General features: G+C 38.5%; 1 pseudogene; it reads left to right on the forward strand.

Annotated features, from left to right (window-relative positions):
- LOC127448823 (serine hydroxymethyltransferase, mitochondrial-like) overlaps positions 1-14,140 on the forward strand; it is a 28,403-nt pseudogene that overhangs the window by 7,401 nt on the left and 6,862 nt on the right.

The following is a 14,140-nucleotide window of genomic DNA, read 5'->3' on the forward strand; positions in this document are numbered from 1 at the left end:
AGATGGAAATCACCGCGAGGCTCTTCAGGCCCAAGCTGATCATCGCGGGCACCAGCGCTTACGCCCGACTCATCAACTACGCCCGCATTAAGAAGGTATTTAGATAACATTACAGGAATCATTTCAATATCTAATTTTCTTTTAAAATAAGAGTGTGATGTACTGTGAAAACATACTGTAACTTACTGTAAACATACTGTAATGAGCATTTATTCAGGCTAAACTGCAAAAGTGACGTATTCTGAAAACTTTCCATTCTTGATGCCAGAAACCCAAATCAACACATGTGCATGTTCACATTTACACATTAATACTGGGTGTTGAGCAACTCGTCCCGCCCTATCACAGTGAGGTAAAAAGGAAGAATTACGATAGGTACTGTTATTCCAAAACAGCAGAAGAGCTAATGATGAGAGTCAAATGTGTTGAAGGAATATTCTCAGTTAAATTCAATCGACAGCATTTGTGTCATAATGTTGATTACCACAAAAAATAATTTTCACCTTTAAAAAAAAAAAAACAGCACAAAACCTTATTTTATAAAATTATAATCTTCACATTTCTGCCTTTAAAAACATAAAAAATTGACCCCATTGACTTCCATTGTAAGTGCCTCACTGGAACACACATTTCTGGGGGTTTTTAAAGAAAAGGAGGAACAAGTGTAAATAATTTTTGTGGTAATCAACATTGACACAAATGCTGTTGATTAAGCTGAACTTGTATTGAACTCGGAATATTCCTTTAAAGTGTGTGTCTGTGTGTGTCTGTCTGTCTGTGTGTGTCTGTCTGTGTGTGTCTGTCTGTCTGTGTGTGTCTGTCTGTCTGTGTGTGTCTGTCTGTCTGTGTGTGTCTGTGTGTGTGTGCGTGTCTGTGTGTGCGTGTCTGTGTGTGCGTGTCTGTATGTGCGTGTCTGTGTGTGCGTGTCTGTGTGTGCGTGTCTGTGTGTGTCTGTGTGTGTCTGTGTGTCTGTGTGTGTGTGTCTGTGTGTGTGTGTGTGTCTGTGTGTGTGTCTGTGTCTGTGTGCGTGTGCGTGTCTGTGTGCGTGTGCGTGTCTGTGTGCGTGTGCGTGTATGTGTGCGTGTGCGTGTATGTGTGCGTGTGTGTGTGTGGCTCCTACAGCTCTGCAGAATGTTTTGAAGAATCACAGTGTTAGTTTATTTTCAACAAGATCCATGATGATTTCAGTCTGATCTGAACAGTTTGAGCGGCAAATTTCAGCACAGATTGTTTTATGAATCCGTTTCAATGTAACGCAGCTTTATTGAAAGATGCAGCAGTGTGTGTGAACGCAGCAAAGCACTCTTACTCATTTCACATGTAAGAAGTCTAAAAGGTACAGCAGCAAAAACGTGTTTGTTATTTATTATATTAAATAAATTCTTATATTTAATTGTATTAATAAAGTTTTAATTTGTAATGATTCAAGATTTGATTTTGTATTATTTTAATACTCTTTAAATAAAATTAATTGTTCAGTTTATTAATGTAGGTAAAAATTTACACAAGTAATTTTTAACAGTAATAATTTAATAAAATATATGAATATATTTAGTTTAGTAATATAGGTTAAAAATGTGCATAATAATAAATTATTTAATGATTCAGGATTTTTAGATATGTATTTTTTAAATTATTTTTTTTAATTAAACAGATTATATTTAATGTAGGTAAAGATACATAATAATACATATTTTTTTATTTATTCAGATTTTATAAATAATTTTTATCATTTTTAAAAATGAAATAAATTATTATATTTAATTTATTAATATAGGGAAAAATGTACATACAGTTGAACTCAGTTTACATACACTTAGGTTGAAATCATTAAAACTCATTTTTTTAACCACTCCACAGATTTCATATTAGCAAACTATAGTTTTGGCAAGACGTTTAGGACATCTACTTTGTGCATGACACGAGTAATTTATCCAACAATTGTTTACAGACAGATTGTTTCACTTTTAATTGACTATATCACAATTCCAGTGGGTCAGAAGTTTACATACACTAAGTTAACTGTGCCGTTAAGCAGCTTAGAAAATTCCTTTAGACAATTAGCTAATTAGCTTCTGATAGGAGGTGTACTGAATTGGAGGTGTACCTATGGATATATTTTAAGGCCTACCTTCAAACTCAGTGCCTCTTTGCTTGACATCATGGGAAAGACCTCAGAAAAAAAATTGTGGACCTCCACAAGTCTGGTTCATCCTTGGGAGCAATTTCCAAACACCTGACGGTATCACGTTCATCTGTACAAACAATAGTACACAAGTATAAACACCATGGGACCACACAGCCATCATACCGCTCAGGAAGGAGATGCATTCTGTCTCCTAGAGATGAACGTAGTTTGGGGCGAAAAGTGCAAATCAATCCCAGAACAACAGCAAAGGACCTTGTGAAGATGCTGGAGGAAACGGGTAGACAAGTATCTATATCCACAGTAAAACGAGTCCTATATTGACATAAACTGAAAGACTGCTCAGCAAGGAAGAAGCCACTGCTCCAAAACTGCCATAAAAAAGCCAGACTACAGTTTGCAAGTGCACATGGGACAAAGATCTTACTTTTTGGAGAAATGTCCTCTGGTCTAATGAAACACAATTTGAACTGTTTGGCCATAATATCCATTGTTACGTTTGGAGGAAAAAGGGTGAGGCTTGCAAGCCGAAGTTCACCATCCCAACCGTGAAGCATGGGGGTGACAGCATCATGTTGTGGGGGTGCTTTGCTGCAGGAGGGACTGGTGCACTTCACAAAATAGATGGCATCATGAGGAAGGAAAATGATGTGGATATATTGAAGCAACATCTCAAGACATCATCCAGGAAGTTAAAGCTCTGTCACAAAAGGGTCTTCCAAATGGACAATGACCCCAAGCATACCTCCAAAGTTGTGGCAAAATGGCTTAAGGACAACAAAGTCAAGGTATTGGAGTGGCCATCACAAAGCCCTGACCTCAGTCCGGGCAGAACTGAAAAAGTGTGTGCGAGCAAGGAGGCGTACAAACCTGACTCAGTTACACCAGTTCTGTCTGGAGGAATGGGCCAAAATTCCAGCAACTTATTGTGAGAAGCTTGTGGAAGGATACCCAAAACATTTGACCCAAGTTAAACAATTTAAAGGCAATGCTACCAAATACTAACAAAGTGTATGTAAACTTCTGACCCACTGGGAATGTGATGATTTTTATCTAGTTTGAGAATTAAATTTTTGCTGTCTGTTGGTTTTATTCTCTCTCACACACACACACACACACAACCCACACACACACACACCTGAGACTGTATCCATCTGTCTCTCTGACACATTTGTGTTTAACTGCTGATGACTGACACCTCACATGCAGCCACATTCACTGTTCTTTTCTCATATTTTTCATACTCTGCTCACACTCCACACACACACACACACACACACACACTGCATTGTCTTTCACAGTCACACATAAATGACAGTCAGAATGATCATGTTCATTTGAGGGCATGTTATCATTAACAGTGATGATCAGATGTAAAAAAACATGTTTTGTGGACAGTCAAATACCCATAATCACAATCAGCAGTCACTCAGCGATCATTTGAACATGTGATGATGAAGACTCTCCTCTCGTTAATTACTCGTCTCTTGTCTTCTTCTGCACTATTGCTCTGTTTCACGCCGGTCATCAGACCTGTTCCAAACGGTAGACAAAATCACATGAATCCTTCATGAAGAGGGCAAAAAATGATTGAGTGAACTCACAACACTCAATATCGTGGCTGTACGAGTGGAAGTCCCGCTTCAGTTGAAAGAGCCAATCACCTTTATATTTACTCTTTGAGCGCACATTGCTACAAGTTTTAATGTGTGATTTGAGCTGAAGCAGCTAAATTTATGACACCACCAGTTTTATTGCTAATTTGTCATGTTATTGAAATGTAATGTAGTGATTTCGATGTTTGAATAGTGCTTGCATTGAAAATATCTGCTCAGAACTGATTTGGTTTAAAGGGACTTTGGTTAGTTCGCCGATCTCGGCAATCCCCAATAGTCGCTGTCACTCATGTCACCAGAAATCATTGATAATGAAAGACTTCTGGTCATTTTTTCAGAGTAGGTCTCTGTGAACGGCCCATGAGGAGCTGTGAGGGTTTGAAACGGAGCTCATCTCTGTGTCTCTTGGAGAGTTTCTCATTTTCTTTCATCATTTAGAGAGAGATCAGGACCAGCTCCATGTTTCAGTGGTCTCTCTCTCTCTCTCTCTCTCTCTCTCTCTCTCTCTCAATTGTTTTATTGGCATGACTGTATGTTACAATGTTGCCAATGCACAAGCTTTCTCTCTCTCTCTCTCTGTCTCTCTCGCGCTCTCTCTCTCTCTGTCTCTCTCTCTTTCTCTCAATTTCAATTGCTTTATTGGCATGACTGTATGTTACAATGTTGCCAATGCACGAGCTTTCTCTCTCTGTCTCTCTCTCTCTCTCTGTCTCGCTCGTGCTCTCTCTCTCTCTGTCTCTCTCTCTTTCTCTCAATTTCAATTGCTTTATTGGCATGACTGTATGTTACAATGTTGCCAATGCACAAGCTTTCTCTCTCTCTCTCTCTCTCTCTCTCTCTCTCTGTCTCTCTCACGCTCTCTCTCTCTCTGTCTCTCTCGCGCTCTCTCTCTCTGTCTCTCTCTCTTTCTCTCAATTTCAATTTCTTTATTGGCATGACTGTATGTTACAATGTTGCCAATGCACGAGCTTTCTCTCTCTGTCTCTCTCTCTCTGTCTCTCTCGCGCTCTCTCTCTCTCTGTCTCTCTCTCTTTCTCTCAATTTCAATTGCTTTATTGGCATGACTGTATGTTACAATGTTGCCAATGCACAAGCTTTCTCTCTCTCTCTCTCTCTCTCTCTCTCTGTCTCTCTCACGCTCTCTCTCTCTCTGTCTCTCTCGCGCTCTCTCTCTCTGTCTCTCTCTCTTTCTCTCAATTTCAATTTCTTTATTGGCATGACTGTATGTTACAATGTTGCCAATGCACGAGCTTTCTCTCTGTCTCTCTCTCTCTGTCTCTCTCGCGCTCTCTCTCTCTCTGTCTCTCTCTCTTTCTCTCAATTTCAATTGCTTTATTGGCATGACTGTATGTTACAATGTTGCCAATGCACAAGCTTTCTCTCTCTGTCTCTTTCTCTCTCTGTCTCTCTCTCTCTGTCTCGCTCGTGCTCTCTCTCTCTCTTTCTCTCAATTTCAATTGCTTTATTGGCATGACTGTATGTTACAATGTTGCCAATGCACAAACTTTCTCTCTCTCTCTCTCTCCCTCTCTCTCTCTCTCTCAATTGCAATTGCTTTATTGGCATGACTATGTTACAATGTTGCCAGTGCACAAGCTTTCTCTCTGTCTCTCTCTCTCTCTCTCTCTCTCTCTCTCTCTCTCTCTCTCTGTCTCTCTCGTGCTCTCTCTCTCTCTGTCTCTCTCTCTCTTTCTCTCAATTTCAATTGCTTTATTGGCATGACTGTATGTTACAATGTTGCCAGTGCACAAGCTTTCTCTCTGTCTCTCTCTGTCTCTCTCTCTCTCTCTCTCTCTCTCTCTCTCTGTCTCTGTTTATCCCTCTGTTCTGTTATTTTAATTTTTCATATTTATTGCTTGAATTCACTGTGGCCTGATTTTACCCTCAGATAAACATGAGGGCAATGAGGCGAGCACAAATATACGTCTATAGGTCATTTGACAGATAATTTGTCCATAGGTTTTAATTGTTATATCAATATCAAGATTATAGGTTAAAATTTAACACTGCAGACACTTTCCAAAAGTAGGGTACAACGGGTAAAAGTCACATATGATTTAATTTTTTCCCAAAACACACAAACTCCTACAGCACTTCCCTAAACACCTGTTTGTCACTATATAAACTGCAAAATATTCCTGATCCATGAGATCATCACGTGTGATGTCTGAAGTTTGATTGAGATCATTTGATTGAACATTTAATCATTTTTCAGATGTTGCTCCATCAATATTCAATATTTGAATTCAGTATTTTTCAATCTTGATACATTTTGTAACAAAAAAAAAAGTCAATTTTCCTTAAGGTGTGCCTTTAGCACTGTTGTACCCTATTATAGGAGGACATGCCATTGACTCCTATTGTTTTATATAAACATAATAGAGCACAACAATGTGGTTCCGGAAGTAAAATTCCCAATCATTATTTCTGTAGCCGATTTAACCATTATAATATAGCTGCAAGCAGCACTTACGGGGCCAAGCAGACCAACGGCATGTAAGGAAGCATCACTGGACATCACTGATTATGACAGCATAACAAACATAGGAATAATTGCTAATATTACAATACAATTAATTATAACTTTTGACCAATAGGTAGCATTGTCGCCAAATTTATGGGATGCTGTCAGGGTGTGGTCACAATGACACATACAAAGTTTCATGTCAAAATGGCAAAGCATTGCCGAGATATAGCCTCAGGAACTTATTGGCGTGTTGCCATGACAGTCGTTGATGTTTTACACAAGAACGATTTGGTGTATCAAAAAGCTTTTCATAACTTTGTCACGAGTGTCCCTAAAATTTCGTGCAAATCGAACTTAAGGCTTAGGAGGAGTTCGAAAAGGTAGGTTTTCAATGAAATTCTAAATGATGGACAGGAAATATGGCCGACAATGGCAAATTAGGTATCATCGTACTCTGCGTGACCCAAGGAATCTAATGAGAGCAGTCACAAGACATTAGGCCAAACTATTCAAAAGTTATAAGCAAAAATATACATTTTCCAAATTTCCTGACCACTAGGTGGCACTGTGCCAAAACTGTGCAGGACCCTCAGGTCATGCTTGTTATGACATGCATCAAGTTTCGTGTCAATGCGTTACAGCCTCACGTCCATTTTGGTGTGCTCACCGATAAATTTGTTGATGCGGTATACGTATGAGAATGGTTTGTGATGTCACGAGTGTCTATAGATTAAGCGTGCAAAATTGGACATGCGGCCTAGGAAGAGTTTGAATTTTTTTTTAATTTATTTATTTTTTTTTTTTTATATATATATATATTCAGAATTGCGGAAATTGATGTGTATTCGACTTGGTATGAGCCAAAGAATCAGTGGAAAAATAACTTTGTTTCTAGGTTACGGTTAAAAAGTTATGAGCATAAAGTGCAAATTTGAACTCTTGATGGCACTAGACGGTATGAGTTAGAGACTCCAAATATGGTTCAATTACAGCTCAGAGTGTCCTCTGTCAGTGTGCCAAATTTCAGCATTTTCCTACTTACAGTTCTATGGGCTGCCATAGACTTTAATGGCAGAAGAAGTACACTTCACTAACTTTTTGGGTCTTGGCGTCTAATAAATGATCATTTTATTTATTTAATTTTTATCCCCTTTTCTCCCAATTTGGAAGCCCAATTCCCACTACTTAGTAGGTCCTCATGTTGGCGTGGTTACTCGCCTCAATCCGGGTGGCGGAGGACAAGTCTCAGTTGCCTCCGCTTCTGAGACCGTCAATCCACGCATCTTATCACGTGACTCGTTGTGCATGACACCGCGGAGACTCGCAGCATGTGGAGGCTCATGCTACTCTCCGCGATCCATACATAACTTACCACACGCCCCATTGAGAGCGAGAACCACTTATCACGACCACAAGGAGGTTACCCCGTGTGACTCTACCCTCCCTAGCAACCGGGCCAATTTGGTTGCTTAGGAGACCTGACTGGAGTCACTCAGCACGTCCTGGATTCGAACTCGTGACTCCAGGGGTGATAGTCAGCGTCAATACTCGCTGAGCTACCCAGGCCACATAAATGATTATCAACGATAACTTAGAAACCTTTAAAGACGAGGTTGTTAATCGATGGTATATGTTTCTGTTGAAGCCATCAGTCCACATTATTTCAACTTCATTTAAAAAAAAAATGTTTATAGCAGAATTTCTGGTGAAGAACTGCACTACCCATAATCCTGAAAAGATATACCAATCAGAGAATCAAAGCGACACAATCTCCCTAAACTATCGAGCTACTTGTATATTTGTGTATAACTGAATATTATGCAATAAAATTGAAATAAATTGTTTCTATATCTATAATTAACAACTTAGTTTTATATTTTGCCCATATTTATTTTAATTTTTTTTCTCGATTACATCATTCGCAACGGATCATGGGATTGTAGTTCATTCCAAAAAAGAAGAAAATTTTTCTTTGTTTATATATCGTGTTTCCATTTGAGGACGTCCCCAAATGTCCCAAAAGAGATATTTAGTCAGATATAGTTCATTTCAGGAGACAGTTTGTCCTCAGACTATGGCTCAATAAACACACACACAGAGAGTGTTTTAGTGTGCATAACATTATCAGTGTATAATCAGCTTGAAATTATTTTTACTCCCTGGAACCGTGGCGTCATTCTTCTGAAGTGTGTGTGAGCAAGTTGAGTGCCGCTCACGGTATCTGGGTCTCATTCCCTCGAGAGGCAAGCGGATTTCATCAGGTCATTCTGAGATGGGATGATAACGAGAACGCTTTGATTGTGATATTTGCTGTGAGCGCAGCCAATTTGAGCCTCCATATGCTTTAATAATCTACTGAAATGCTCTTTATTACCTCTCGTTACCCTTCACACTCTCGCTCTGTCTCAGTTCTGTAGAGAGGTGAACGCATACATTCTGGCTGATATGGCTCACATCAGTGGTCTGGTGGCCGGTAAAGCCGTTCCCTCGCCATTTCAACATGCCGACCTCGTCACAACAACCACACACAAATCACTGAGAGAAGCCAGGTACACTTCATGCACTAATATAGCATTTTTTATTGTGAATTCAGACATAGACACATTCAATTGTACAAAAGACAAATCGAGTGTACTGCTTGAATTAATTAGAAAAAAAATAAATCCTGGGAACCTTGTATTGGCCAGTACTGTCATAGTCACCAATATATTGTATGCTTTGGCTCCTCCCTAGGGGCGGGGCTTATCTTCTACCGTAAGGGTGTGCGATCAGTGGACAAGAAAGGCAAGGAGGTTTTGTACGACCTGGAGGAGAAAGTCAACTTCTCCGTGTTCCCTTTGCTTCAGGGCGGGCTGCATAATCACGCCATCGCCAGAGTTGTCGTGGCTCTCAAACAGGTACAACATCTGTCTCCATTTCTAAAGTATTATGTTATGCAGGTGTTCATCCACAGTTACAATGCTGGAATTAACTCATGGAGGGTGGGGTAAGCTGTGTCACACTGGTAATTCAGGAAACTGCACTTTGTTTTTTTTTTTGTCCTATCACCAAATATTTAGAAATCTGTGAGCTGCACGCTGGGATCAACAGTTCATATCTCCCTGCGGACTTGATGTGTGCAATAATAATTAGTCTTTGTTTGTTTAGTCAAATGAAGGATCTTTTTGTGAAAAATGTAATAGTGCCTGACCAATATATCGGCCGATATTAGCCTTTCACCGATATATCGGTATCGGCGTATATGTTTACCGATATGCGCAGATATGAGAACTTTTTTCAGAACATATAATGCTTCAGAATTGGTGTCATAACATAGTTTGTCCAGCAGAGCGTGCTCCGACTCCATGTTTACAGAGCTGACTCTGAACTGACGGTGGCTCTGCAGACAGGGCGGAGTTAAGCAGTGCGGAGTTAAGCGGTGTCTTCTCGGTAAGTTGCTAACTAGCTTGTGAAATACATACTGGAAAGTTAATAAACAATGACCCCATAATTTTCCCTTTTCAATATAACTAATATAACATTAACCCTGTCCCTGACAACCATATCACTCATGTTTATCACATCTGTTTGCTGTTAGCCAGGTATAGTTTGTCAGTGCAGTCAGTAATGTAGCAGATTGAAAGGTAAACATCAGAGCATCTTTTTGCAGCTCATCGGACAACAGTGCGGTGGTGGATTGTGTCTGTTGAGTGTTGATTTCACGCTATGTTGTTACCTAGTTGGTGAGACGCAATGCTGGAAAGTAAATAAACAACGTCCATCTTTTACTCTCCATGACAACAAGCTTATAGCTAACTAGCTAATCACGTAGCTACTTTCATTGCTTGTCAGCTGATTGGAAGCTAATGTGTAAACCAGTGGCGAATTCTATGTACAGTCTTCTATGAACGCTTATGTATTTTTAATCGCTTTCCACTCTTAATTAATCTACAAACAAATAGAAAAAAATGAAACGTTTATCCAGTCAGAATTTATTCCTTGATGCTTACAAGCGAAGCGTGACAACTGTTTCACAAATCACATGCCCAAAGCAGCGTGTGAGTCTGAGCTCCACCCCTTCAGGCCTTCAGAATTTCCACAGAATCCCTCAACAGTGCAAGTGAATGAGCAACTAAAGTCAGATTGTCAGATTCATCAGCCAGTCAGATTGATTTATTTGTTCTTGGTGGGTGTGATCTTTAGGATATGTCCCAGTCGAGGCCTTCTAGCTGGCCTTGAGTGACGCAATCATGCTTTAAATGATGTACGTAATTCAAGAGCGAAGAGCACGAGATCGTCATCACTGATCGTTATCACCGTTGAGAAAGAGATCCTTATGGATTTAAAAACACGAGATGTTCTGCATGATCGTGCAATTGATTTATTAAACAGGAAAGGAGGACTGATTTTCACTTCAAGTAAATTGGTAAGTGCTTTTTGCATTGTTACAGCAACATCAGGAGTTTTCTAAGTGTAAATTAGGCTGCTTGAGCATTCAGTGTCGGATCAAGTTTTGAAAAGTAATGCTGCGTTCCATTCGACTCGGAAAGTCGGATTTTACATCTTCCTACTAGGAAAAGTGCAATGGATGCATCTTGAAGTAAGAATTACAACGTGTAGGCTCGTGCAGAAATTCTCAACTCCAATTTCGCCGAGATGCAGGGGCATGATGTCACACAAACATGTTGACACTCAGGGAGATATACAAAGTAAGTGATAAACATTCACTTTATTAAGTAATATCAATAAATGAGTTAATTTCCACATTACATGAGATTAAAGCTTGTTTAACAAACGCCTGCAGAAACAGGTGTATAAAACATTATAATCTCTTTTGATAATCGTACACCTGAAGCACAAATGCTAGCGCTGCAGCATTGTTTATCAGTTGGGTTGCTAGGAGACATCTCTAATGAGAGTCAAACCCCTGCTAAGCGAACGGGAGCGTTGCAGTTCCGAATATCGGGGAATGGAATGCATTTATGGTCGGAGATATCAAGTAGGAATATCCCACATCCAACTTGAATGGAATGCAGCATAACCATATACCCTGATGAAACGAAATTTATTGCAAGCATCATTTAAATCGCAAATATTATTAGATAGATTCAGTTGGTATTACTAGTTAGCTGTGACATAGCATCTTATTCATTATGAAACTGTGTTTTCTTAATGGCATGAATCACACTGAAGGCCTAGACATTAAATGCACGGCCCGCCACTGGTGTAAACATGTATTCACCAAACTGTTTTATTCAGGATTCACAGTTTGGTACCCCCTTCAACCGAACAATTCCAGTCATTGCATTTATAAAATGTCATATTTAAAAGTTTCCCCTGAACTTGCATAGCAGAATACGGTGTAACACCGCTGCCACTGTTTATCTTGACTCGGGCTGGGAGGGCTGGGAGATATGGCAAAAAATATTATCACGATATTCTTTTTCACATCATTCGATATCGATATTTATCATGATATTCATTCACATTTGCACATTGCAAATTGTTTTGAATTTCCAAAAAAAGAAGAGGAGAAAAAAATAAAATAAAACAAAACTGCATTGGGGGCCCAGAGACAGGCAAAGCAGTGGGGTCTGAGGGAGCTTCTATGAAAATATTACAATATTTTATAGTTTATCAATCGAGTGCAGTTGGATATGAATGTTATAAGATGATCTGTTCATTTTTAATCATAATGACAGTGTGTGTGTGTGTGTGTGTGTGTGTGTGTGTGTGTATATATATATCTCATATTTCTTTACATTCAGATATCCATGTATGGGGACATAGAAGCCCTTGTGACTGAGGAATGATACCGTATGGGGGTTCAGGGGTATCTCCTGAGAGAACATTTAGAAAATGGAAAAGTCTGAATGGACCATTTTTCTATTTTCATTAAAGTGAGAAAGACTAGACAACAAACTGGTAATTGTTTTGTCTTTCATCCTTGTCAGAGATAATGACATCTGAATAATTTCACAAAATTAGAACAGAAATCTGTTTGTTTATTATTGAAGGCTTGTAACATGCTGATTAATTAAACTAAATTTAGAAAGAAAAAAACGTTATGGTCTAAAGGCGCTCTGGAAACACGTGCCTCATGTTTACTCACATGCGGGGAAAAGAGGAAGCGCGTGTGGAGCGTGATAGGGCATCAGTGAAGCGTGTTTCAGTGCTAGAGAAAAATATTCAAGAATACAGCGCAGAAATATCAGATATGATGTAACCAGCACTGTTTTTTTGTCACACTGCTCACTAGAGGCGATGAGAGGGCGCAACCGTCGTCATGATGTCTTGCAGTCCGGATGGAATCAATCCGGGGTCCGGACCCAGAACGCGGTGACTGGCGTAGTGGGGACATAAGCAACTTCATACAGTCTGAGGCCTCGTTTCTACCGACTTGGAAGAAATCCGCTCAAAGCCACTCCCAACGCTAGGGAAGTCGCTTGCCCCGCGCTGCTGTCTATCCTTCAATCCACTTCGCGAGCATGACGCTTGGCTTCCATAGGAAGGAATTGAAAGCGCTCGTTCACCACGCGCCAATGGAAACGTACAATAAGAAAGCCGAACTGCTTGCGTTTTTAGCAACACACACCTCTTTATTCTTTATTTTAATGGTCAGCAACTGACTGATACTAAACAGAACTGATGTTTATTTAGCTATTTATTGTATTTTTATTTATTCTTTATTTTAATAGTCAGCATTTGACTGATACTAAACAGAACTGATGTTTATTTAGCTATTTATTGTATTTTTATTTATTCTTTATTTTAATAGTCAGCATTTGACTGATACTAAACAGTACTGATGTTTATTTAGCTATTTATTGTATTTTTATTTATTCTTTATTTTAATAGTCAGCATTTGACTGATACTAAACAGAACTGATGTTTATTTAGCTATTTATTGTATTTTTATTTATTCTTTATTTTAATAGTCAGCATTTGACTGATACTAAACAGAACTGATGTTTATTTAGCTATTTATTGTATTTTTATTTATTCTTTATTTTAATAGTCAGCATTTGACTGATACTAAACAGTACTGATGTTTATTTAGCTATGTATTGTATTTTTATTTATTCTTTATTTTCTCAGTGTTCATTTCTAGAATTTGTTGATAATGTATAATAATAATGTCAAATATTCTTTGATAAAAATATTTAAGAAAGCAGCATTCTGAGTACCTTTGCATAGTCATATCGGTGCAAAATTGGTGCACAATCCACATAGAAAAGGTCTGTTTTCATTCCAGCTCAAAAGTTAACTATATCGGCCACCATATCGGTAATCGGTGAATTTCCCCCCTCTAAAATCGGTATCGGTCTCAAAAATCCCATATCGGTCGGGCTCTAAAATGTAACATTATACATGTTTCTAAATTAAAAAAATAAATAAATAAATAAATAAATAGTTGCACTCACCTTAAAATATTCTGAATATTAAACCTTTTCCTGGCTGGGTTATGGATATATTTATAAAAAAAAAAAAAGAGAGAGAGAGAATAATGTACTGTTAAATAAGAAACTGAAAAAATAAGACTCTAGAATGGGTAAGTGCATTGTTAATTTTTTTTGTATAAACAACTCATGCATGTTCATATTTTTATGTGTAATCTAAATCTCCAATTTATTCTCTTACAGTAACACTTAACAGTTCTATTCATTTACATTAGTTAATGCATTACGGATTATGAACAATTTGAATTTTTATTTGATTTGAAATTATTATATTTATTAATCTATGTTATTACACGGCTCTCTCGAATACTCTATTCTGATTGGTCAATGCCGCCATCTAGTGGTCTGATATCTCAAAGTAACAACCGCTCATCTGGGGATTAAGACATATCAGATTGCTCATCCGGGTATTCGGAGTCATTTTTTCTACTTTGATCACTGTACGATCTCTCCAAGTAAGCTAATCCAATAA

This window comes from Myxocyprinus asiaticus, chromosome 12 (assembly GCF_019703515.2).
Source record: "Myxocyprinus asiaticus isolate MX2 ecotype Aquarium Trade chromosome 12, UBuf_Myxa_2, whole genome shotgun sequence".
NCBI classification, from domain to species: domain Eukaryota; kingdom Metazoa; phylum Chordata; class Actinopteri; order Cypriniformes; family Catostomidae; genus Myxocyprinus; species Myxocyprinus asiaticus.